The sequence below is a fragment of the Lonchura striata genome, chromosome 25 (genome assembly GCF_050655825.1).
Source record: "Lonchura striata isolate lonStrDom1 chromosome 25, ASM5065582v1, whole genome shotgun sequence".
Lineage (NCBI taxonomy): Eukaryota > Metazoa > Chordata > Aves > Passeriformes > Estrildidae > Lonchura > Lonchura striata.
Window position 1 is genome coordinate 5,751,052 of NC_140727.1, and position 26,615 is coordinate 5,777,666.

The window sequence follows — 26,615 nt, forward strand, 5'->3', positions numbered from 1 at the left end:
GAAAATGGAAAAAGGTTGTGCCCAGGGGCCCCTGGCCCTGACTGCAAAAAATCCTTATATCGAAGGATGGACCCCACACCTAAGTTGTCCCCACCTCAAACTTGTGCTGCCCTGATAGACCCAAGGCAGCCCTACAAACTGACATCAGGAACCTGGACTGCTGAGTTTTCTTTCCCAGGGAAAATGGAAAAAGGATGTGCCCAGGGGCCCCTGGCCCTGACTGCAAAAAATCCTTATATCGAAGGATGGACCCCACACCAAAGTTGTCCCCACCTCAAACTTGTGCTGCCCTGATAGACCCAAGGGAGCCCTACAAACTGACATCAGGAACCTGGACTGCTGAGTTTTCTTTCCCAGGGAAAATGGAAAAAGGATGTGCCCAGGGGGCCGTGGCCCTGACTGCAAAGAATCCTTATATCGAAGGATGGACCCCACACCAAAGTGTTCTCCACCTCAAAATTGTGCTGACCTGATACACCCAAGGGAGCCCTACAAACTGACATCAGGAACCTGGACTGCTGAGTTTTCTTTCCCAGGGAAAATGGAAAAAGGATGTGCCCAGGGGCCCCTAGCACTGACTGCAAAAAATCCTTATATCGAAGGATGGAGCCCACACCAAAGTTGTCCCCACCTCAAACTTGTGCTGCCCTGATAGACCCAAGGGAGCCCTACAAACTGACATCAGGAACCTGGACTGCTGAGTTTTCTTTCCCAGGGAAAATGGAAAAAGGATGTGCCCAGGGGCCCCTGGCCCTGACTGCAAAGAATCCTTATATCGAAGGATGGACCCCACACCAAAGTGTTCTCCACCTCAAACTTGTGCTGCCCTGATAGACCCAAGGGAGCCCTACAAACTGACATCAGGAACCTGGACTGCTGAGTTTTCTTTCCCAGGGAAAATGGAAAAAGGATATGCCCAGGGGTCCCTGGTCCTGGGCTGGGGCCTCACTACAAAAAATCCTTATATCGAAGGATGGAGCCCACACCAAAGTTGTCCCCACCTCAAACTTCTGCTGCCCTGATACACCCAAGGGAGCCCTACAAACTGACATCAGGAACCTGGACTGCTGAGTTTTCTTTCCCAGGGAAAATGGAAAAAGGATGTGCCCAGGGGCCCCTGGCCCTGACTGCAAAAAATCCTTATATCGAAGGATGGACCCCACACCAAAGTGTTCTCCACCTCAAACTTGTGCTGCCCTGATAGACCCAAGGGAGCCCTACAAACTGACATCAGGAACCTGGACTGCTGAGTTTTCTTTCCCAGGGAAAATGGAAAAAGGACGTGCCCAGGGGCCCCTGGCCCTGGGCTGGGACCTCACTGCAAAGAATCCTTATATCGAAGGATGGACCCCACACCGAAGTTGTCCCCACCTCAAACTTGTGCTGCCCTGATAGACCCAAGGGAGCCCTACAAACTGACATCAGGAACCTGGACTGCTGAGTTTTCTTTCCCAGGGAAAATGGAAAAAGGATGTGCCCAGGGGCCCCTGGCCCTGACTGCAAAAAATCCTTATATCGAAGGATGGACCCCACACCAAAGTTGTCCCCACCTCAAACTTGTGCTGCCTTGATAGACCCAAGGGAGCCCTACAAACTGACATCAGGAACCTGGACTGCTGAGTTTTCTTTCCCAGGGAAAATGGAAAAAGGATGTGCCCAGGGGCCCCTGGCCCTGGGCTGGGACCTCACTGCAAAGAATCCTTATATCGAAGGATGGACCCCACACCGAAGTTGTCCCCACCTCAAACTTGTGCTGCCCTGATAGACCCAAGGGAGCCCTACAAACTGACATCAGGAACCTGGACTGCTGAGTTTTCTTTCCCAGGGAAAACTGCCAAAGGATGTGCCCGGGGGCCCCTGGCCCTGGGCTGGGACCTCACTGCAAAGAATCCTTATATCGAAGGATGGAGCCCACACCAAAGTTGTCCCCACCTCAAACTTGTGCTGCCCAGATAGACCCAAGGGAGCCCTACAAACTGACATCAGGAACCTGGACTGCTGAGTTTTCTTTCCCAGGGAAAATGGAAAAAGGATGTGCCCAGGGGCTCCTGGCCCTGACTGCAAAGAATCCTTATATCGAAGGATGGACCCCACACCGAAGTTGTCCCCACCTCAAACTTGTGCTGCCCTGATACACCCAAGGGAACCCTACAAACTGACATCAGGAACCTGGACTGCTGAGTTTTCTTTCCCAGGGAAAATGGAAAAAGGATGTGCCCAGGGGCCCCTGGCCCTGACTGCAAAGAATCCATATATCGAAGGATGGACCCCACACCAAAGTTGTCCCCACCTCAAACTTGTGCTGCCCTGATAGACCCAAGGGAGCCCTAAAAACTGACATCAGGAACCTGGACTGCTGAGTTTTCTTTCCCAGGGAAAATGGCAAAAGGATGTGCCCAGGGGCCCCTGGCCCTGGGCTGGGACCTCACTGCAAAGAATCCTTATATCGAAGGATGGACCCCACACCGAAGTTGTCCCCACCTCAAACTTGTGCTGCCCTGATAGACCCAAGGGAGCCCTACAAACTGACATCAGGAACCTGGACTGCTGAGTTTTCTTTCCCAGGGAAAATGGAAAAAGGATAGGCCCAGGGGCCCCTGGCCCTGACTGCAAAAAATCCTTATATCGAAGGATGGAGCCCACACCGAAGTTGTCCCCACCTCAAACTTGTGCTGCCCTGATACACCCAAGGGAACCCTACAAACTGACATCAGGAACCTGGACTGCTGAGTTTTCTTTCCCAGGGAAAATGGAAAAAGGATGTGCCCAGGGGTCCCTGGTCCTGGGCTGGGGCCTCACTACAAAGAATCCTTATATCGAAGGATGGAGCCCACACCGAAGTTGTCCCCACCTCAAACTTGTGCTGCCCTGATAGACCCAAGGGAGCCCTACAAACTGACATCAGGAACCTGGACTGCTGAGTTTTCTTTCCCAGGGAAAATGGAAAAAGGATGTGCCCAGGGGCCCCTGGCCCTGACTGCAAAAAATCCTTATATCGAAGGATGGACCCCACACCGAAGTTGTCCCCACCTCAAACTTGTGCTGCCCTGATAGACCCAAGGGAGCCCTACAAACTGACATCAGGAACCTGGACTGCTGAGTTTTCTTTCCCAGGGAAAATGGAAAAAGGATGTGCCCAGGGGCCCCCGGCCCTGGGCTGGGCCTGACTGCAAAAAATCCTTATATCGAAGGATGGACCCCACACCGAAGTTGTCCCCACCTCAAACTTGTGCTGCCCTGATAGACCCAAGGGAGCCCTACAAACTGACATCAGGAACCTGGACTGCTGAGTTTTCTTTCCCAGGGAAAATGGAAAAAGGATGTGCCCAAGGGGCCACTGGCCCTGACTGCAAAAAATCCTTATATCGAAGGATGGACCCCACACCGAAGTTGTCTCCACCTCAAACTTGTGCTGCCCTGATACACCCAAGGGAGCCCTACAAACTGACATCAGGAACCTGGACTGCTGAGTTTTCTTTCCCAGGGAAAATGGAAAAAGGATGTGCCCAGGGGCCCCTGGCCCTGACTGCAAAGAATCCTTATATCGAAGGATGGAGCCCACACGGAAGTTGTCCCCACCTCAAACTTGTGCTGCCCTGATAGACCCAAGGGAGCCCTACAAACTGACATCAGGAACCTGGACTGCTGAGTTTTCTTTCCCAGGGAAAATGGAAAAAGGATGTGCCCAGGGGCCCCTGGCCCTGGGCTGGGACCTCACTGCAAAGAACCCTTATATCGAAGGATGGACCCCACACCAAAGTTGTCCCCACCTCAAACTTGTGCTGCCCTGATAGACCCAAGGGAGCCCTACAAACTGACATCAGGAACCTGGACTGCTGAGTTTTCTTTCCCAGGGAAAATGGAAAAAGGATGTGCCCAGTGGCCCCTGGCCCTGGGCTGGGACCTCACTGCAAAGAATCCTTATATCGAAGGATGGACCCCACACCGAAGTTCTCCCCACCTCAAAATTGTGCTGCCCTGATAGATCTAAGGGAGCCCTACAAACTGACATCAGGAACCTGGACTGCTGAGTTTTCTTTCCCAGGGAAAATGGAAAAAGGATGTGCCCAGGGGCCCCTGGCCCTGACTGCAAAGGATCCTTATATCGAAGAATGGACCCCACACCGAAGTTGTCCCCACCTCAAACTTGTGCTGCCCTGAGAGACCCAAGGGAGCCCTACAAAGTGACATCAGGAACCTGGACTGCTGAGTTTTCTTTCCCAGGGAAAATGGAAAAAGGACGTGCCCAGGGGTCCCTGGCCCTGGGCTGGGACCTCACTGCAAAGAATCCTTATATCGAAGGATGGACCCCACACCGAAGTTGTCCCCACCTCAAACTTGTGCTGCCCTGATAGACCCAAGGGAGCCCTACAAACTGACATCAGGAACCTGGACTGCTGAGTTTTCTTTCCCAGGGAAAATGGAAAAAGGATGTGCCCAGGGGCCCCCGGCCCTGGGCTGGGCCTGACTGCAAAGAATCCTTATATCGAAGGATGGACCCCACACCGAAGTTGTCCCCACCTCAAACTTGTGCCGCCCTGATAGACCCAAGGGAGCCCTACAAACTGACTGCAGGAACCTGGACTGCTGAGTTTTCTTTCCCAGGGAAAATGGAAAAAGGATGTGCCCAGGGGCCCCTGGCCCTGACTGCAAAAAATCCTTATATCGAAGGATGGACCCCACACCGAAGTTGTCCCCACCTCAAACTTGTGCTGCCCTGATAGACCCAAGGGAGCCCTACAAACTGACATCAGGAACCTGGACTGCTGAGTTTTCTTTCCCAGGGAAAATGGAAAAAGGATGTGCCCAGGGGCCCCCAGCCCTGGGCTGGGCCTGACTGCAAAGAATCCTTATATCGAAGGATGGACCCTACACCGAAGTTGTCCCCACCTCAAAATTGTGCTGCCCTGATAGACCCAAGGGAGCCCTACAAACTGACATCAGGAACCTGGACTGCTGAGTTTTCTTTCCCAGGGAAAATGGAAAAAGGATGTGCCCAGGGGCCCCTGGCCCTGACTGCAAAAAATCCTTATATCGAAGGATGGACCCCACACCAAAGTTGTCCCCACCTCAAACTTGTGCTGCCCTGATAGACCCAAGGGAGCCCTACAAACTGACATCAGGAACCTGGACTGCTGAGTTTTCTTTCCCAGGGAAAATGGAAAAAGGATGTGCCCAGGGGCCCGCGGCCCTGGGCTGGGCCTGACTGCAAAGAATCCTTATATCGAAGGATGGACCCCACACCGAAGTTGTCCCCACCTCAAACTTGTGCTGCCCTGATAGACCCAAGGGAGCCCTACAAACTGACATCAGGAACCTGGACTGCTGAGTTTTCTTTCCCAGGGAAAATGGAAAAAGGTTGTGCCCAGGGGCCCCTGGCCCTGACTGCAAAAAATCCTTATATCGAAGGATGGACCCCACACCAAAGTTGTCCCCACCTCAAACTTGTGCTGCCCTGATACACCCAAGGGAGCCCTACCAACTGACATCAGGAACCTGGACTGCTGAGTTTTCTTTCCCAGGGAAAATGGAAAAAGGATGTGCCCAGGGGCCCCTGGCCCTGGGCTGGGACCTCACTACAAAGAATCCTTATATCGAAGGATGGACCCCACACCGAAGTTGTCCCCACCTCAAACTTGTGCTGCCCTGATACACCCAAGGGAGCCCTACAAACTGACATCAGGAACCTGGACTGCTGAGTTTTCTTTCCCAGGGAAAATGGAAAAAGGATGTGCCCAGGGGCCCCCGGCCCTGGGCTGGGCCTGACTGCAAAGAATCCTTATATCGAAGGATGGACCCCACACCGAAGTTGTCCCCACCTCAAACTTGTGCTGCCCTGATAGACCCAAGGGAGCCCTACAAACTGACATCAGGAACCTGGACTGCTGAGTTTTCTTTCCCAGGGAAAATGGAAAAAGGATAGGCCAAGGGGCCCCTGGCCCTGACTGCAAAAAATCCTTATATCGAAGGATGGACCCCACACCGAAGTTGTCCCCACCTCAAACTTGTGCTGCCCTGATAGACCCAAGGGAGCCCTACAAACTGACATCAGGAACCTGGACTGCTGAGTTTTCTTTCCCAGGGAAAATGGAAAAAGGATGTGCCCAGGGGCCCCTGGCCCTGACTGCAAAAAATCCTTATATCGAAGGATGGACCCCACACCGAAGTTGTCCCCACCTCAAACTTGTGCTGCCCTGATAGACCCAAGGGAGCCCTACAAACTGACATCAGGAACCTGGACTGCTGAGTTTTCTTTCCCAGGGAAAATGGAAAAAGGATGTGCCCAGGGGCCCCCGGCCCAGGGCTGGGCCTGACTGCAAAGAATCCTTATATCGAAGGATGCACCCCACACCGAAGTTGTCCCCACCTAAAAATTGTGCTGCCCTGAGAGACCCAAGGGAGCCCTACAAACTGACATCAGGAACCTGGACTGCTGAGTTTTCTTTCCCAGGGAAAATGGCCAAAGGATGTGCCCAGGGGCCTCTGGCACTGGGCTGGGCCCTGACTGCAAAAAATCCTTATATCAAAGGATGGACCCCACACCGAAGTTGTCCCCACCTCAAACTTGTGCTGCCCTGATAGACCCAAGGGAGCCCTACAAACTGACATCAGGAACCTGGACTGCTGAGTTTTCTTTCCCAGGGAAAATGGAAAAAGGATGTGCCCAGGGGCCCCTGGCCCTGACTGCAAAGAATCCTTATATCGAAGGATGGACCCCACACCGAAGTTGTCCCCACCTCAAACTTGTGCTGCCCTGATAGACCCAAGGGAGCCCTACAAACTGACATCAGGAACCTGGACTGCTGAGTTTTCTTTCCCAGGGAAAATGGAAAAAGGATGTGCCCAGGGGCCCCTGGCCCTGGGCTGGGACCTCACTACAAAGAATCGTTATATCGAAGGATGGACCCCACACCGAAGTTGTCCCCACCTCAAACTTGTGCTGCCCTGATAGACCCAAGGGAGCCCTACAAACTGACATCAGGAACCTGGACTGCTGAGTTTTCTTTCCCAGGGAAAATGGAAAAAGGATGTGCCCAGGGGCCCCTGGCCCTGGGCTGGGACCTCACTGCAAAGAATCCTTATATCGAAGGATGGACCCCACACCGAAGTTCTCCCCACCTCAAAATTGTGCTGCCCTGATAGACCTAAGGGAGCCCTACAAACTGACATCAGGAACCTGGACTGCTGAGTTTTCTTTCCCAGGGAAAATGGAAAAAGGATGTGCCCAGGGGCCCCTGGCCCTGACTGCAAAGGATCCTTATATCGAAGAATGGACCCCACACCGAAGTTGTCCCCACCTCAAACTTGTGCTGCCCTGAGAGACCCAAGGGAGCCCTACAAAGTGACATCAGGAACCTGGACTGCTGAGTTTTCTTTCCCAGGGAAAATGGAAAAAGGACGTGCCCAGGGGTCCCTGGCCCTGGGCTGGGACCTCACTGCAAAGAATCCTTATATCGAAGGATGGACCCCACACCGAAGTTGTCCCCACCTCAAACTTGTGCTGCCCTGATAGACCCAAGGGAGCCCTACAAACTGACATCAGGAACCTGGACTGCTGAGTTTTCTTTCCCAGGGAAAATGGAAAAAGGATGTGCCCAGGGGCCCCCGGCCCTGGGCTGGGCCTGACTGCAAAGAATCCTTATATCGAAGGATGGACCCTACACCGAAGTTGTCCCCACCTCAAAATTGTGCTGCCCTGATAGACCCAAGGGAGCCCTACAAACTGACATCAGGAACCTGGACTGCTGAGTTTTCTTTCCCAGGGAAAATGGAAAAAGGATGTGCCCAGGGGCCCCTGGCCCTGACTGCAAAAAATCCTTATATCGAAGGATGGACCCCACACCAAAGTTGTCCCCACCTCAAACTTGTGCTGCCCTGATAGACCCAAGGGAGCCCTACAAACTGACATCAGGAACCTGGACTGCTGAGTTTTCTTTCCCAGGGAAAATGGAAAAAGGATGTGCCCAGGGGCCCGCGGCCCTGGGCTGGGCCTGACTGCAAAGAATCCTTATATCGAAGGATGGACCCCACACCGAAGTTGTCCCCACCTCAAACTTGTGCTGCCCTGATAGACCCAAGGGAGCCCTACAAACTGACATCAGGAACCTGGACTGCTGAGTTTTCTTTCCCAGGGAAAATGGAAAAAGGATGTGCCCAGGGGCCCCTGGCCCTGACTGCAAAAAATCCTTATATCGAAGGATGGACCCCACACCAAAGTTGTCCCCACCTCAAACTTGTGCTGCCCTGATACACCCAAGGGAGCCCTACCAACTGACATCAGGAACCTGGACTGCTGAGTTTTCTTTCCCAGGGAAAATGGAAAAAGGATGTGCCCAGGGGCCCCTGGCCCTGGGCTGGGACCTCACTGCAAAGAATCCTTATATCGAAGGATGGACCCCACACCGAAGTTGTCCCCACCTCAAACTTGTGCTGCCCTGATACACCCAAGGGAGCCCTACAAACTGACATCAGGAACCTGGACTGCTGAGTTTTCTTTCCCAGGGAAAATGGAAAAAGGATGTGCCCAGGGGCCCCCGGCCCTGGGCTGGGCCTGACTGCAAAGAATCCTTATATCGAAGGATGGACCCCACACCGAAGTTGTCCCCACCTCAAACTTGTGCTGCCCTGATAGACCCAAGGGAGCCCTACAAACTGACATCAGGAACCTGGACTGCTGAGTTTTCTTTCCCAGGGAAAATGGAAAAAGGATAGGCCCAGGGGCCCCTGGCCCTGACTGCAAAAAATCCTTATATCGAAGGATGGACCCCACACCGAAGTTGTCCCCACCTCAAACTTGTGCTGCCCTGATAGACCCAAGGGAGCCCTACAAACTGACATCAGGAACCTGGACTGCTGAGTTTTCTTTCCCAGGGAAAATGGAAAAAGGATGTGCCCAGGGGCCCCTGGCCCTGACTGCAAAAAATCCTTATATCGAAGGATGGACCCCACACCGAAGTTGTCCCCACCTCAAACTTGTGCTGCCCTGATAGACCCAAGGGAGCCCTACAAACTGACATCAGGAACCTGGACTGCTGAGTTTTCTTTCCCAGGGAAAATGGAAAAAGGATGTGCCCAGGGGCCCCCGGCCCAGGGCTGGGCCTGACTGCAAAGAATCCTTATATCGAAGGATGCACCCCACACCGAAGTTGTCCCCACCTAAAAATTGTGCTGCCCTGAGAGACCCAAGGGAGCCCTACAAACTGACATCAGGAACCTGGACTGCTGAGTTTTCTTTCCCAGGGAAAATGGCCAAAGGATGTGCCCAGGGGCCTCTGGCACTGGGCTGGGCCCTGACTGCAAAAAATCCTTATATCAAAGGATGGACCCCACACCGAAGTTGTCCCCACCTCAAACTTGTGCTGCCCTGATAGACCCAAGGGAGCCCTACAAACTGACATCAGGAACCTGGACTGCTGAGTTTTCTTTCCCAGGGAAAATGGAAAAAGGATGTGCCCAGGGGCCCCTGGCCCTGACTGCAAAGAATCCTTATATCGAAGGATGGACCCCACACCGAAGTTGTCCCCACCTCAAACTTGTGCTGCCCTGATAGACCCAAGGGAGCCCTACAAACTGACATCAGGAACCTGGACTGCTGAGTTTTCTTTCCCAGGGAAAATGGAAAAAGGATGTCCCCAGGGGCCCCTGGCCCTGGGCTGGGACCTCACTACAAAGAATCGTTATATCGAAGGATGGACCCCACACCGAAGTTGTCCCCACCTCAAACTTGTGCTGCCCTGATAGACCCAAGGGAACCCTACAAACTGACATCAGGAACCTGGACTGCTGAGTTTTCTTTCCCAGGGAAAATGGAAAAAGGTTGTGCCCAGAGGCCCCTGGCCCTGACTGCAAAAAATCCTTATATCGAAGGATGGACCCCACACCGAAGTTGTCCCCACCTCAAACTTGTGCTGCACTGATAGACCCAAGAGAGCCCTACAAACTGACATCAGGAACCTGGACTGCTGAGTTTTCTTTCCCAGGGAAAACTGCCAAAGGATGTGCCCAGGGGCCCCTGGCCCTGACTGCAAAGAATCCTTATATCGAAGGATGGACCCCACACCGAAGTTGTCCCCACCTCAAACTTGTGCTGCCCTGATAGACCCAAGGGAGCCCTACAAACTGACATCAGGAACCTGGACTGCTGAGTTTTCTTTCCCAGGGAAAATGGAAAAAGGATGTGCCCAGGGGCCCCTGGCCCTGACTGCAAAAAATCCTTATATCGAAGGATGGACCCCACACCAAAGTTGTCCCCACCTCAAACTTGTGCTGCCCTGATAGACCCAAGGCAGCCCTACAAACTGACATCAGGAACCTGGACTGCTGAGTTTTCTTTCCCAGGGAAAATGGAAAAAGGATGTGCCCAGGGGCCCCTGGCCCTGACTGCAAAGAATCCTTATATCGAAGGATGGACCCCACACCAAAGTTGTCCCCATCTCAAAATTGTGCTGCCCTGATAGACCCAAGGGAGCCCTACAAACTGACATCAGGAACCTGGACTGCTGAGTTTTCTTTCCCAGGGAAAACTGCCAAAGGTTGTGCCCGGGGGCCCCTGGCCCTGGGCTGTGACCTCACTGCAAAGAATCCATATATCGAAGGATGGACCCCACACCGAAGTTGTCCCCACCTCAAACTTGTGCTGCCCTGATAGACCCAAGGGAGCCCTACAAACTGACATCAGGAACCTGGACTGCTGAGTTTTCTTTCCCAGGGAAAATGGAAAAAGCTTGTGCCCAGGGGCCCCTGACCCTGGGCTGGGGCCTCACTGCAAAGAACACTTATATCGAAGGATGGACCCCACACCGAAGTTGTCCCCACCTCAAACTTGTGCTGCCCTGATAGACCCAAGGGAGCCCTACAAACTGACATCAGGAACCTGGACTGCTGAGTTTTCTTTCCCAGGGAAAATGGAAAAAGGATGTGCCCAGGGGCCCCCGGCCCTGGGCTGGGCCCTGAATGCAAAGAATGCTTATATTGAAGGATGCACCCCACACCGAAGTTGTCCCCACCTCAAAATTGTGCTGCCCTGAGAGACCCAAGGGAGCCCTACAAACTGACATCAGGAACCTGGACAGCTGAGTTTTCTTTCCCAGGGAAAATGGAAAAAGGATGTGCCCAGGGGCCCCTGGCCCTGACTGCAAAGAATCCTTATATCGAAGGATGCACCCCACACCAAAGTTGTCCCCACCTCAAACTTGTGCTGCCCTGATAGACCCAAGGGAGCCCTACAAACTGACATCAGGAACCTGGACTGCTGAGTTTTCTTTCCCAGGGAAAATGGAAAAAGGATGTGCCCAGAGGCCCCTGGCCCTGACTGCAAAAAATCCTTATATCGAAGGATGGACCCCACACCAAAGTTGTCCCCACCTCAAACTTCTGCTGCCCTGATACACCCAAGGGAGCCCTACAAACTGACATCAGGAACCTGGACTGCTGAGTTTTCTTTCCCAGGGAAAATGGAAAAAGGATGTGCCCAGGGGCCCCTGGCCCTGACTGCAAAGAATCCATATATCGAAGGATGGACCCCACACCAAAGTTGTCCCCACCTCAAACTTGTGCTGCCCTGATAGACCCAAGGGAGCCCTACAAACTGACATCAGGAACCTGGACTGCTGAGTTTTCTTTCCCAGGGAAAATGGAAAGAGGTTGTGCCCAGGGGCCCCTGGCCCTGACTGCAAAAAATCCTTATATCGAAGGATGGACCCCACACCGAAGTTGTCCCCACCTCAAACTTGTGCTGCCCTGATAGACCCAAGGCAGCCCTACAAACTGACATCAGGAACCTGGACTGCTGAGTTTTCTTTCCCAGGGAAAATGGAAAAAGGATGTGCCCAGGGGCCCCTGGCCCTGACTGCAAAAAATCCTTATATCGAAGGATGGACCCCACACCAAAGTTGTCCCCACCTCAAACTTGTGCTGCCCTGATAGACCCAAGGGAGCCCTACAAACTGACATCAGGAACCTGGACTGCTGAGTTTTCTTTCCCAGGGAAAATGGAAAAAGGATGTGCCCAGGGGCCCCCAGCCCTGGGCTGGGCCTGACTGCAAAGAATCCTTATATCGAAGGATGGACCCTACACCGAAGTTGTCCCCACCTCAAAATTGTGCTGCCCTGATAGACCCAAGGGAGCCCTACAAACTGACATCAGGAACCTGGACTGCTGAGTTTTCTTTCCCAGGGAAAATGGAAAAAGGATGTGCCCAGGGGCCCCTGGCCCTGACTGCAAAAAATCCTTATATCGAAGGATGGACCCCACACCAAAGTTGTCCCCACCTCAAACTTGTGCTGCCCTGATAGACCCAAGGGAGCCCTACAAACTGACATCAGGAACCTGGACTGCTGAGTTTTCTTTCCCAGGGAAAATGGAAAAAGGATGTGCCCAGGGGCCCCTGGCCCTGACTGCAAAAAATCCTTATATCGAAGGATGGACCCCACACCAAAGTTGTCCCCACCTCAAACTTGTGCTGCCCTGATAGACCCAAGGCAGCCCTACAAACTGACATCAGGAACCTGGACTGCTGAGTTTTCTTTCCCAGGGAAAATGGAAAAAGGATGTGCCCAGGGGCCCCTGGCCCTGACTGCAAAAAATCCTTATATCGAAGGATGGACCCCACACTGAAGTTGTCCCCACCTCAAACTTGTGCTGCCCTAATAGACCTAAGGCAGCCCTACAAACTGACATCAGGAACCTGGACTGCTGAGTTTTCTTTCCCAGGGAAAATGGAAAAAGGATGTGCCCAGGGGCCCCTGGCCCTGACTGCAAAAAATCCTTATATCGAAGGATGGACCCCACACCGAAGTTGTCCCCACCTCAAACTTGTGCTGCCCTGATAGACCCAAGGGAGCCCTACAAACTGACATCAGGAACCTGGACTGCTGAGTTTTCTTTCCCAGGGAAAATGGAAAAAGGATGTGCCCAGGGGCCCCCGGCCCAGGGCTGGGCCTGACTGCAAAGAATCCTTATATCGAAGGATGCACCCCACACCGAAGTTGTCCCCACCTAAAAATTGTGCTGCCCTGAGAGACCCAAGGGAGCCCTACAAACTGACATCAGGAACCTGGACTGCTGAGTTTTCTTTCCCAGGGAAAATGGCCAAAGGATGTGCCCAGGGGCCTCTGGCACTGGGCTGGGCCCTGACTGCAAAAAATCCTTATATCAAAGGATGGACCCCACACCGAAGTTGTCCCCACCTCAAACTTGTGCTGCCCTGATAGACCCAAGGGAGCCCTACAAACTGACATCAGGAACCTGGACTGCTGAGTTTTCTTTCCCAGGGAAAATGGAAAAAGGATGTGCCCAGGGGCCCCTGGCCCTGACTGCAAAGAATCCTTATATCGAAGGATGGACCCCACACCGAAGTTGTCCCCACCTCAAACTTGTGCTGCCCTGATAGACCCAAGGGAGCCCTACAAACTGACATCAGGAACCTGGACTGCTGAGTTTTCTTTCCCAGGGAAAATGGAAAAAGGATGTCCCCAGGGGCCCCTGGCCCTGGGCTGGGACCTCACTACAAAGAATCGTTATATCGAAGGATGGACCCCACACCGAAGTTGTCCCCACCTCAAACTTGTGCTGCCCTGATAGACCCAAGGGAACCCTACAAACTGACATCAGGAACCTGGACTGCTGAGTTTTCTTTCCCAGGGAAAATGGAAAAAGGTTGTGCCCAGAGGCCCCTGGCCCTGACTGCAAAAAATCCTTATATCGAAGGATGGACCCCACACCGAAGTTGTCCCCACCTCAAACTTGTGCTGCACTGATAGACCCAAGAGAGCCCTACAAACTGACATCAGGAACCTGGACTGCTGAGTTTTCTTTCCCAGGGAAAACTGCCAAAGGATGTGCCCAGGGGCCCCTGGCCCTGACTGCAAAGAATCCTTATATCGAAGGATGGACCCCACACCGAAGTTGTCCCCACCTCAAACTTGTGCTGCCCTGATAGACCCAAGGGAGCCCTACAAACTGACATCAGGAACCTGGACTGCTGAGTTTTCTTTCCCAGGGAAAATGGAAAAAGGATGTGCCCAGGGGCCCCTGGCCCTGACTGCAAAAAATCCTTATATCGAAGGATGGACCCCACACCAAAGTTGTCCCCACCTCAAACTTGTGCTGCCCTGATAGACCCAAGGCAGCCCTACAAACTGACATCAGGAACCTGGACTGCTGAGTTTTCTTTCCCAGGGAAAATGGAAAAAGGATGTGCCCAGGGGCCCCTGGCCCTGACTGCAAAGAATCCTTATATCGAAGGATGGACCCCACACCAAAGTTGTCCCCATCTCAAAATTGTGCTGCCCTGATAGACCCAAGGGAGCCCTACAAACTGACATCAGGAACCTGGACTGCTGAGTTTTCTTTCCCAGGGAAAACTGCCAAAGGTTGTGCCCGGGGGCCCCTGGCCCTGGGCTGTGACCTCACTGCAAAGAATCCATATATCGAAGGATGGACCCCACACCGAAGTTGTCCCCACCTCAAACTTGTGCTGCCCTGATAGACCCAAGGGAGCCCTACAAACTGACATCAGGAACCTGGACTGCTGAGTTTTCTTTCCCAGGGAAAATGGAAAAAGCTTGTGCCCAGGGGCCCCTGACCCTGGGCTGGGGCCTCACTGCAAAGAACACTTATATCGAAGGATGGACCCCACACCGAAGTTGTCCCCACCTCAAACTTGTGCTGCCCTGATAGACCCAAGGGAGCCCTACAAACTGACATCAGGAACCTGGACTGCTGAGTTTTCTTTCCCAGGGAAAATGGAAAAAGGATGTGCCCAGGGGCCCCCGGCCCTGGGCTGGGCCCTGAATGCAAAGAATGCTTATATTGAAGGATGCACCCCACACCGAAGTTGTCCCCACCTCAAAATTGTGCTGCCCTGAGAGACCCAAGGGAGCCCTACAAACTGACATCAGGAACCTGGACAGCTGAGTTTTCTTTCCCAGGGAAAATGGAAAAAGGATGTGCCCAGGGGCCCCTGGCCCTGACTGCAAAGAATCCTTATATCGAAGGATGCACCCCACACCAAAGTTGTCCCCACCTCAAACTTGTGCTGCCCTGATAGACCCAAGGGAGCCCTACAAACTGACATCAGGAACCTGGACTGCTGAGTTTTCTTTCCCAGGGAAAATGGAAAAAGGATGTGCCCAGAGGCCCCTGGCCCTGACTGCAAAAAATCCTTATATCGAAGGATGGACCCCACACCAAAGTTGTCCCCACCTCAAACTTCTGCTGCCCTGATACACCCAAGGGAGCCCTACAAACTGACATCAGGAACCTGGACTGCTGAGTTTTCTTTCCCAGGGAAAATGGAAAAAGGATGTGCCCAGGGGCCCCTGGCCCTGACTGCAAAGAATCCATATATCGAAGGATGGACCCCACACCAAAGTTGTCCCCACCTCAAACTTGTGCTGCCCTGATAGACCCAAGGGAGCCCTACAAACTGACATCAGGAACCTGGACTGCTGAGTTTTCTTTCCCAGGGAAAATGGAAAGAGGTTGTGCCCAGGGGCCCCTGGCCCTGACTGCAAAAAATCCTTATATCGAAGGATGGACCCCACACCGAAGTTGTCCCCACCTCAAACTTGTGCTGCCCTGATAGACCCAAGGCAGCCCTACAAACTGACATCAGGAACCTGGACTGCTGAGTTTTCTTTCCCAGGGAAAATGGAAAAAGGATGTGCCCAGGGGCCCCTGGCCCTGACTGCAAAAAATCCTTATATCGAAGGATGGACCCCACACCAAAGTTGTCCCCACCTCAAACTTGTGCTGCCCTGATAGACCCAAGGGAGCCCTACAAACTGACATCAGGAACCTGGACTGCTGAGTTTTCTTTCCCAGGGAAAATGGAAAAAGGATGTGCCCAGGGGCCCCCAGCCCTGGGCTGGGCCTGACTGCAAAGAATCCTTATATCGAAGGATGGACCCTACACCGAAGTTGTCCCCACCTCAAAATTGTGCTGCCCTGATAGACCCAAGGGAGCCCTACAAACTGACATCAGGAACCTGGACTGCTGAGTTTTCTTTCCCAGGGAAAATGGAAAAAGGATGTGCCCAGGGGCCCCTGGCCCTGACTGCAAAAAATCCTTATATCGAAGGATGGACCCCACACCAAAGTTGTCCCCACCTCAAACTTGTGCTGCCCTGATAGACCCAAGGGAGCCCTACAAACTGACATCAGGAACTTGGACTGCTGAGTTTTCTTTCCCAGGGAAAATGGAAAAAGGATGTGCCCAGGGGCCCGCGGCCCTGGGCTGGGCCTGACTGCAAAGAATCCTTATATCGAAGGATGGACCCCACACCGAAGTTGTCCCCACCTCAAACTTGTGCTGCCCTGATAGACCCAAGGGAGCCCTACAAACTGACATCAGGAACCTGGACTGCTGAGTTTTCTTTCCCAGGGAAAATGGAAAAAGGTTGTGCCCAGGGGCCCCTGGCCCTGACTGCAAAAAATCCTTATATCGAAGGATGGACCCCACACCAAAGTTGTCCCCACCTCAAACTTGTGCTGCCCTGATACACCCAAGGGAGCCCTACCAACTGACATCAGGAACCTGGACTGCTGAGTTTTCTTTCCCAGGGAAAATGGAAAAAGGATGTGCCCAGGGGCCCCTGGCCCTGGGCTGGGACCTCACTGCAAAGAATCCTTATATCGAAGGATGGACCCCACACCGAAGTTGTCCCCACCTCAAACTTGTGCTGCCCTGATACACCCAAGGGAGCCCTACAAACTGACATCAGGAACCTGGACTGCTGAGTTTTCTTTCCCAGGGAAAATGGAAAAAGGATGTGCCCAGGGGCCCCCGGCCCTGGGCTGGGCCTGACTGCAAAGAATCCTTATATCGAAGGATGGACCCCACACCGAAGTTGTCCCCACCTCAAACTTGTGCTGCCCTGATAGACCCAAGGGAGCCCTACAAACTGACATCAGGAACCTGGACTGCTGAGTTTTCTTTCCCAGGGAAAATGGAAAAAGGATGTGCCCAGGGGCCCCTGGCCCTGGGCTGGGACCTCACTACAAAGAATCGTTATATCGAAGGATGGACCCCACACCGAAGTTGTCCCCACCTCAAACTTGTGCTGCCCTGATAGACCCAAGGGAGCCCTACAAACTGACATCAGGAACCTGGACTGCTGAGTTTTCTTTCCCAGGGAAAATGGAAAAAGGATGTGCCCAGGGGCCCCTGGCCCTGGGCTGGGACCTCACTGCAAAGAATCCTTATATCGAAGGATGGACCCCACACCGAAGTTCTCCCCACCTCAAAATTGTGCTGCCCTGATAGACCTAAGGGAGCCCTACAAACTGACATCAGGAACCTGGACTGCTGAGTTTTCTTTCCCAGGGAAAATGGAAAAAGGATGTGCCCAGGGGCCCCTGGCCCTGACTGCAAAGGATCCTTATATCGAAGAATGGACCCCACACCGAAGTTGTCCCCACCTCAAACTTGTGCTGCCCTGAGAGACCCAAGGGAGCCCTACAAAGTGACATCAGGAACCTGGACTGCTGAGTTTTCTTTCCCAGGGAAAATGGAAAAAGGACGTGCCCAGGGGTCCCTGGCCCTGGGCTGGGACCTCACTGCAAAGAATCCTTATATCGAAGGATGGACCCCACACCGAAGTTGTCCCCACCTCAAACTTGTGCCGCCCTGATAGACCCAAGGGAGCCCTACAAACTGACTGCAGGAACCTGGACTGCTGAGTTTTCTTTCCCAGGGAAAATGGAAAAAGGATGTGCCCAGGGGCCCCTGGCCCTGACTGCAAAAAATCCTTATATCGAAGGATGGACCCCACACCGAAGTTGTCCCCACCTCAAACTTGTGCTGCCCTGATAGACCCAAGGGAGCCCTACAAACTGACATCAGGAACCTGGACTGCTGAGTTTTCTTTCCCAGGGAAAATGGAAAAAGGATGTGCCCAGGGGCCCCCAGCCCTGGGCTGGGCCTGACTGCAAAGAATCCTTATATCGAAGGATGGACCCTACACCGAAGTTGTCCCCACCTCAAAATTGTGCTGCCCTGATAGACCCAAGGGAGCCCTACAAACTGACATCAGGAACCTGGACTGCTGAGTTTTCTTTCCCAGGGAAAATGGAAAAAGGATGTGCCCAGGGGCCCCTGGCCCTGACTGCAAAAAATCCTTATATCGAAGGATGGACCCCACACCAAAGTTGTCCCCACCTCAAACTTGTGCTGCCCTGATAGACCCAAGGGAGCCCTACAAACTGACATCAGGAACCTGGACTGCTGAGTTTTCTTTCCCAGGGAAAATGGAAAAAGGATGTGCCCAGGGGCCCGCGGCCCTGGGCTGGGCCTGACTGCAAAGAATCCTTATATCGAAGGATGGACCCCACACCGAAGTTGTCCCCACCTCAAACTTGTGCTGCCCTGATACACCCAAGGGAGCCCTACCAACTGACATCAGGAACCTGGACTGCTGAGTTTTCTTTCCCAGGGAAAATGGAAAAAGGATGTGCCCAGGGGCCCCTGGCCCTGGGCTGGGACCTCACTGCAAAGAATCCTTATATCGAAGGATGGACCCCACACCGAAGTTGTCCCCACCTCAAACTTGTGCTGCCCTGATACACCCAAGGGAGCCCTACAAACTGACATCAGGAACCTGGACTGCTGAGTTTTCTTTCCCAGGGAAAATGGAAAAAGGATGTGCCCAGGGGCCCCCGGCCCTGGGCTGGGCCTGACTGCAAAGAATCCTTATATCGAAGGATGGACCCCACACCGAAGTTGTCCCCACCTCAAACTTGTGCTGCCCTGATAGACCCAAGGGAGCCCTACAAACTGACATCAGGAACCTGGACTGCTGAGTTTTCTTTCCCAGGGAAAATGGAAAAAGGATAGGCCCAGGGGCCCCTGGCCCTGACTGCAAAAAATCCTTATATCGAAGGATGGACCCCACACCGAAGTTGTCCCCACCTCAAACTTGTGCTGCCCTGATAGACCCAAGGGAGCCCTACAAACTGACATCAGGAACCTGGACTGCTGAGTTTTCTTTCCCAGGGAAAATGGAAAAAGGATGTGCCCAGGGGCCCCTGGCCCTGACTGCAAAAAATCCTTATATCGAAGGATGGACCCCACACCGAAGTTGTCCCCACCTCAAACTTGTGCTGCCCTGATAGACCCAAGGGAGCCCTACAAACTGACATCAGGAACCTGGACTGCTGAGTTTTCTTTCCCAGGGAAAATGGAAAAAGGATGTGCCCAGGGGCCCCCGGCCCAGGGCTGGGCCTGACTGCAAAGAATCCTTATATCGAAGGATGCACCCCACACCGAAGTTGTCCCCACCTAAAAATTGTGCTGCCCTGAGAGACCCAAGGGAGCCCTACAAACTGACATCAGGAACCTGGACTGCTGAGTTTTCTTTCCCAGGGAAAATGGCCAAAGGATGTGCCCAGGGGCCTCTGGCACTGGGCTGGGCCCTGACTGCAAAAAATCCTTATATCAAAGGATGGACCCCACACCGAAGTTGTCCCCACCTCAAACTTGTGCTGCCCTGATAGACCCAAGGGAGCCCTACAAACTGACATCAGGAACCTGGACTGCTGAGTTTTCTTTCCCAGGGAAAATGGAAAAAGGATGTGCCCAGGGGCCCCTGGCCCTGGGCTGGGACCTCACTACAAAGAATCGTTATATCGAAGGATGGACCCCACACCGAAGTTGTCCCCACCTCAAACTTGTGCTGCCCTGATAGACCCAAGGGAACCCTACAAACTGACATCAGGAACCTGGACTGCTGAGTTTTCTTTCCCAGGGAAAATGGAAAAAGGTTGTGCCCAGAGGCCCCTGGCCCTGACTGCAAAAAATCCTTATATCGAAGGATGGACCCCACACCGAAGTTGTCCCCACCTCAAACTTGTGCTGCACTGATAGACCCAAGGGAGCCCTACAAACTGACATCAGGAACCTGGACTGCTGAGTTTTCTTTCCCAGGGAAAACTGCCAAAGGATGTGCCCAGGGGCCCCTGGCCCTGACTGCAAAAAATCCTTATATCGAAGGATGGACCCCACACCGAAGTTGTCCCCACCTCAAACTTGTGCTGCCCTGATAGACCCAAGGGAGCCCTACAAACTGACATCAGGAACCTTGACTGCTGAGTTTTCTTTCCCAGGGAAAATGGAAAAAGGATGTGCCGAGGGGCCCCTGGCCCTGACTGCAAAAAATCCTTATATCGAAGGATGGACCCCACACCAAAGTTGTCCCCACCTCAAACTTGTGCTGCCCTGATAGACCCAAGGCAGCCCTACAAACTGACATCAGGAACCTGGACTGCTGAGTTTTCTTTCCCAGGGAAAATGGAAAAACGATGTGCCCAGGGGCCCCTGGCCCTGACTGCAAAGAATCCTTATATCGAAGGATGGACCCCACACCAAAGTTGTCCCCATCTCAAAATTGTGCTGCCCTGATACACCCAAGGGAGCCCTACAAACTGACATCAGGAACCTGGACTGCTGAGTTTTCTTTCCCAGGGAAAACTGCCAAAGGTTGTGCCCGGGGGCCCCTGGCCCTGGGCTGTGACCTCACTGCAAAGAATCCATATATCGAAGGATGGACCCCACACCGAAGTTGTCCCCACCTCAAACTTGTGCTGCCCTGATACACCCAAGGGAGCCCTACAAACTGACATCAGGAACCTGGACTGCTGAGTTTTCTTTCCCAGGGAAAATGGAAAAAGCTTGTGCCCAGGGGCCCCTGACCCTGGGCTGGGGCCTCACTGCAAAGAACCCTTATATCGAAGGATGGACCCCACACCGAAGTTGTCCCCACCTCAAACTTGTGCTGCCCTGATAGACCCAAGGGAGCCCTACAAACTGACATCAGGAACCTGGACTGCTGAGTTTTCTTTCCCAGGGAAAATGGAAAAAGGATGTGCCCAGGGGCCCCCGGCCCTGGGCTGGGCCCTGAATGCAAAGAATGCTTATATTGAAGGATGCACCCCACACCGAAGTTGTCCCCACCTCAAAATTGTGCTGCCCTGAGAGACCCAAGGGAGCCCTACAAACTGACATCAGGAACCTGGACTGCTGAGTTTTCTTTCCCAGGGAAAATGGAAAAAGGATGTGCCCAGGGGCCCCTGGCCCTGACTGCAAAGAATCCTTATATCGAAGGATGCACCCCACACCAAAGTTGTCCCCACCTCAAACTTGTGCTGCCCTGATAGACCCAAGGGAGCCCTACAAACTGACATCAGGAACCTGGACTGCTGAGTTTTCTTTCCCAGGGAAAATGGAAAAAGGATGTGCCCAGGGGCCTCTGGCACTGGGCGGGGCCCTGACTGCAAAAAATCCTTATATCGAAGGATGGACCCCACACCGAAGTTGTCCCCACCTCAAACTTGTGCTGCCCTGATAGACCCAAGGGAGCCCTACAAACTGACATCAGGAACCTGGACTGCTGAGTTTTCTTTCCCAGGGAAAATGGAAAAAGGTTGTGCCCAGAGGCCCCTGGCCCTGACTGCAAAAAATCCTTATATCGAAGGATGGACCCCACACCAAAGTTGTCCCCACCTCAAACTTCTGCTGCCCTGATACACCCAAGGGAGCCCTACAAACTGACATCAGGAACCTGGACTGCTGAGTTTTCTTTCCCAGGGAAAATGGAAAAAGGATGTGCCCAGGGGCCCCTGGCCCTGACTGCAAAGAATCCATATATCGAAGGATGGACCCCACACCAAAGTTGTCCCCACCTCAAACTTGTGCTGCCCTGATAGACCCAAGGGAGCCCTACAAACTGACATCAGGAACCTGGACTGCTGAGTTTTCTTTCCCAGGGAAAATGGAAAAAGGTTGTGCCCAGGGGCCCCTGGCCCTGACTGCAAAAAATCCTTATATCGAAGGATGGACCCCACACCGAAGTTGTCCCCACCTCAAACTTGTGCTGCCCTGATAGACCCAAGGCAGCCCTACAAACTGACATCAGGAACCTGGACTGCTGAGTTTTCTTTCCCAGGGAAAATGGAAAAAGGATGTGCCCAGGGGCCCCTGGCCCTGACTGCAAAAAATCCTTATATCGAAGGATGGACCCCACACCAAAGTTGTCCCCACCTCAAACTTGTGCTGCCCTGATAGACCCAAGGGAGCCCTACAAACTGACATCAGGAACCTGGACTGCTGAGTTTTCTTTCCCAGGGAAAACTGCCAAAGGATGTGCCCGGGGGCCCCTGGCCCTGGGCTGGGACCTCACTGCAAAGAATCCTTATATCGAAGGATGGACCCCACACCGAAGTTGTCCCCACCTCAAACTTGTGCTGCCCCGATAGACCCAAGGGAGCCCTACAAACCGACATCAGGAACCTGGACTGCTGAGTTTTCTTTCCCAGGGAAAATGGAAAAAGGATGTGCCCAGGGGCCCCTGGCCCTGACTGCAAAGAATCCTTATATCGAAGGATGGACCCCACACCGAAGTTGTCCCCACCTCAAACTTGTGCTGCCCTGATAGACCCAAGGGAGCCCTACAAACTGACATCAGGAACCTGGACTGCTGAGTTTTCTTTCCCAGGGAAAATGGCAAAAGGATGTGCCCAGGGGCCTCTGGCCCTGACTGCAAAAAATCCTTATATCGAAGGATGGAGCCCACACCGAAGTTGTCCCCACCTCAAACTTGTGCTGCCCTGATAGACCCAAGGGAGCCCTACAAACTGACATCAGGAACCTGGACTGCTGAGTTTTCTTTCCCAGGGAAAATGGAAAAAGGATGTGCCCAGGGGCCCCTGGCCCTGACTGCAAAGAATCCTTATATCAAAGGATGGACCCCACACCAAAGTGTTCTCCACCTCAAACTTGTGCTGCCCTGATAGACCCAAGGGAGCCTTACAAACTGACATCAGGAACCTGGACTGCTGAGTTTTCTTTCCCAGGGAAAATGGAAAAAGGATGTGCCCAGGGGCCCCTGGCCCTGACTGCAAAAAATCCTTATATCGAAAGATGGACCCCACACCAAAGTTGTCCCCACGTCAAACTTGTGCTGCCCTGATAGACCCAAGGGAGCCCTACAAACTGACATCAGGAACCTGGACTGCTGAGTTTTCTTTCCCAGGGAAAATGGAAAAAGGATGTGCCCAGGGGCCTCTAGCCATGGGCTGGGGCCACACTGCAAAGAATCCTTATATCGAAGGATGGAGCCCACACCGAAGTTGTCCCCACCTCAAACTTGTGCTGCCCGGATACACCCAAGGGAACCCTACAAACTGACATCAGGAACCTGGACTGCTGAGTTTTCTTTCCCAGGGAAAATGGAAAAAGGATAGGCCCAGGGGCCCCTGGCCCTGACTGCAAAAAATCCTTATATCGAAGGATGGACCCCACACCGAAGTTGTCCCCACCTCAAACTTGTGCTGCCCTGATACACCCAAGGGAACCCTACAAACTGACATCAGGAACCTGGACTGCTGAGTTTTCTTTCCCAGGGAAAATGGAAAAAGGATGTTCCCAGGGGGCCCTGGCCCTGGGCCTCACTGCAAAAAATCCTTATATCGAAGGATTGACCCCACACCAAAGTTGTCCCCACCTCAAACTTGTGCTGCCCTGATAGACCCAAGGGAGCCCTACAAACTGACATCAGGAACCTGGACTGCTGAGTTTTCTTTCCCAGGGAAAATGGAAAAAGGATGTGCCCAGGGGCCCCTAGCACTGACTGCAAAAAATCCTTATATCGAAGGATGCACCCCACACCGAAGTTGTCCCCACCTCAAACTTGTGCTGCACTGATAGACCCAAGGGAGCCCTACAAACTGACATCAGGAACCTGGACTGCTGAGTTTTCTTTCCCAGGGAAAATGGAAAAAGGATGTGCCCAGGGGCCCCTGGCCCTGGGTTGGGCCCTGACTGCAAAGAATCCTTATATCGAAGGATGGACCCCACACCAAAGTTTTCCCCACCTCAAAATTGTGCTGCCCTGATAGACCCAAGGGAGCCCTACAAACTGACATCAGGAACCTGGACTGCTGAGTTTTCTTTCCCAGGGAAAATGGAAAAAGGATGTGCCCAGGGGCCCCTGGCCCTGACTGCAAAGAATCCTTATATCGAAGGATGGACCCCACACCAAAGTTGTCCCCACCTCAAACTTGTGCTGCCCTGATACACCCAAGGGAACCCTACAAACTGACATCAGGAACCTGGACTGCTGAGTTTTCTTTCCCAGGGAAAATGGAAAAAGGATAGGCCCAGGGGCCCCTGGCCCTGACTGCAAAAAATCCTTATATCGAAGGATGGAGCCCACACCGAAGTTGTCCCCACCTCAAACTTGTGCTGCCCTGATACACCCAAGGGAACCCTACAAACTGACATCAGGAACCTGGACTGCTGAGTTTTCTTTCCCAGGGAAAATGGAAAAAGGATGTGCCCAGGGGCCCCTGGCCCTGGGTTGGGCCCTGACTGCAAAGAATCCTTATATCGAAGGATGGACCACACACCAAAGTTTTCCCCACCTCAAAATTGTGCTGCACTGATAGACCCAAGGGAGCCCTACAAAGTGACATCAGGAACCTGGACTGCTGAGTTTTCTTACCCAGGGAAAATGGAAAAAGGATGTGCCCAGGGGCCCCTGGCCCTGACTGCAAAAAATCCTTATATGGAAGGATGGACCCCACACCAAAGTTGTCCCCACCTCAAACTTGTGCTTCCCTGATACATCCAAGGGAACCCTACAAACTGACATCAGGAACCTGGACTGCTGAGTTTTCTTTCCCAGGGAAAATGGAAAAAGGATGTGCCCAGGGGCCCCTGGTCCTTGACTGCAAAAAATCCTTATATCGAAGGATGGAGCCCACACCAAAGTTGTCCCCACCTCAAACTTGTGCTGCCCTGATAGACCCAAGGGAGCCCTACAAACTGACATCAGGAACCTGGACTGCTGAGTTTTCTTTCCCAGGGAAAATGGAAAAAGGATGTGCCCAGGGGCCCCTGGCCCTGACTGCAAAGAATCCTTATATCGAAGGATGGACCCCACACCAAAGTGTTCTCCACCTCAAACTTGTGCTGCCCTGATAGACCGAAGAGAGCCCTACAAACTGACATCAGGAACCTGGACTGCTGAGTTTTCTTTCCCAGGGAAAATGGAAAAAGGATGTGCTCAGGGGCCTCTGGCCCTGACTGCAAAAAATCCTTATATCGAAAGAGGGAGCCCACACCAAAGTTGTCCCCACCTCAAACTTGTGCTGCCCTGATAGACCCAAGGGAGCCCTACAAACTGACATCAGGAACCTGGACTGCTGAGTTTTCTTTCCCAGGGAAAATGGAAAAAGGATGTGCCCAGGGGCCTCTAGCCATGGCCTGGGGCCACACTGCAAAGAATCCTTATATCGAAGGATGGAGCCCACACCAAAGTTGTCCCCACCTCAAACTTGTGCTGCCCTGATAGACCCAAGGGAGCCCTACAAACTGACATCAGGAACCTGGACTGCTGAGTTTTCTTTCCCAGGGAAAATGGAAAAAGGATGTGCCCAGGGGCCCCTGGCCCTGACTGCAAAAATCCTTATATCGAAGGATGGAGCCCACACCAAAGTTGTCCCCACCTCAAACTTGTGCTGCCCTGATAGACCCAAGGGAGCCCTACAAACTGACATCAGGAACCTGGACTGCTGAGTTTTCTTTCCCAGGGAAAATGGAAAAAGGATGTGCCCAGGGGCCCCTGGCCCTGACTGCAAAAAATCCTTATATCGAAAGATGGAGCCCACACCAAAGTTGTCCCCACCTCAAACTTGTGCTGCCCTGATAGACCCAAGGGAGCCCTACAAACTGACATCAGGAACCTGGACTGCTGAGTTTTCTTTCCCAGGGAAAATGGAAAAAGGATGTGCCCAGGGGCCTCTAGCCATGGGCTGGGGCCACACTGCAAAGAATCCTTATATCGAAGGATGGAGCCCACACCGAAGTTGTCCCCACCTCAAACTTGTGCTGCCCTGATACAACCAAGGGAACCCTACAAACTGACATCAGGAACCTGGACTGCTGAGTTTTCTTTCCCAGGGAAAATGGAAAAAGGATAGGCCCAGGGGCCCCTGGCCCTGACTGCAAAAAATCCTTATATCGAAGGATGGAGCCCACACCGAAGTTGTCCCCACCTCAAACTTGTGCTGCCCTGATACACCCAAGGGAACCCTACAAACTGACATCAGGAACCTGGACTGCTGAGTTTTCTTTCCCAGGGAAAATGGAAAAAGGATGTGCCCAGGGGTCCCTGGTCCTGGGCTGGGGCCTCACTACAAAGAATCCTTATATCGAAGGATGGAGCCCACACCGAAGTTGTCCCCACCTCAAACTTGTGCTGCCCTGATAGACCCAAGGGAGCCCTACAAACTGACATCAGGAACCTGGACTGCTGAGTTTTCTTTCCCAGGGAAAATGGAAAAAGGATGTGCCCAGGGGCCCCTGGCCCTGACTGCAAAGAATCCTTATATCGAAGGATGGAGCCCACACCGAAGTTGTCCCCACCTCAAACTTGTGCTGCCCTGATAGACCCAAGGGAGCCCTACAAACTGACATCAGGAACCTGGACTGCTGAGTTTTCTTTCCCAGGGAAAATGGAAAAAGGATGTGCCCAGGGGCCTCTAGCTATGGGCTGGGGCCACACTGCAAAGAATCCTTATATCGAAGGATGGAGCCCACACCGAAGTTGTCCCCACC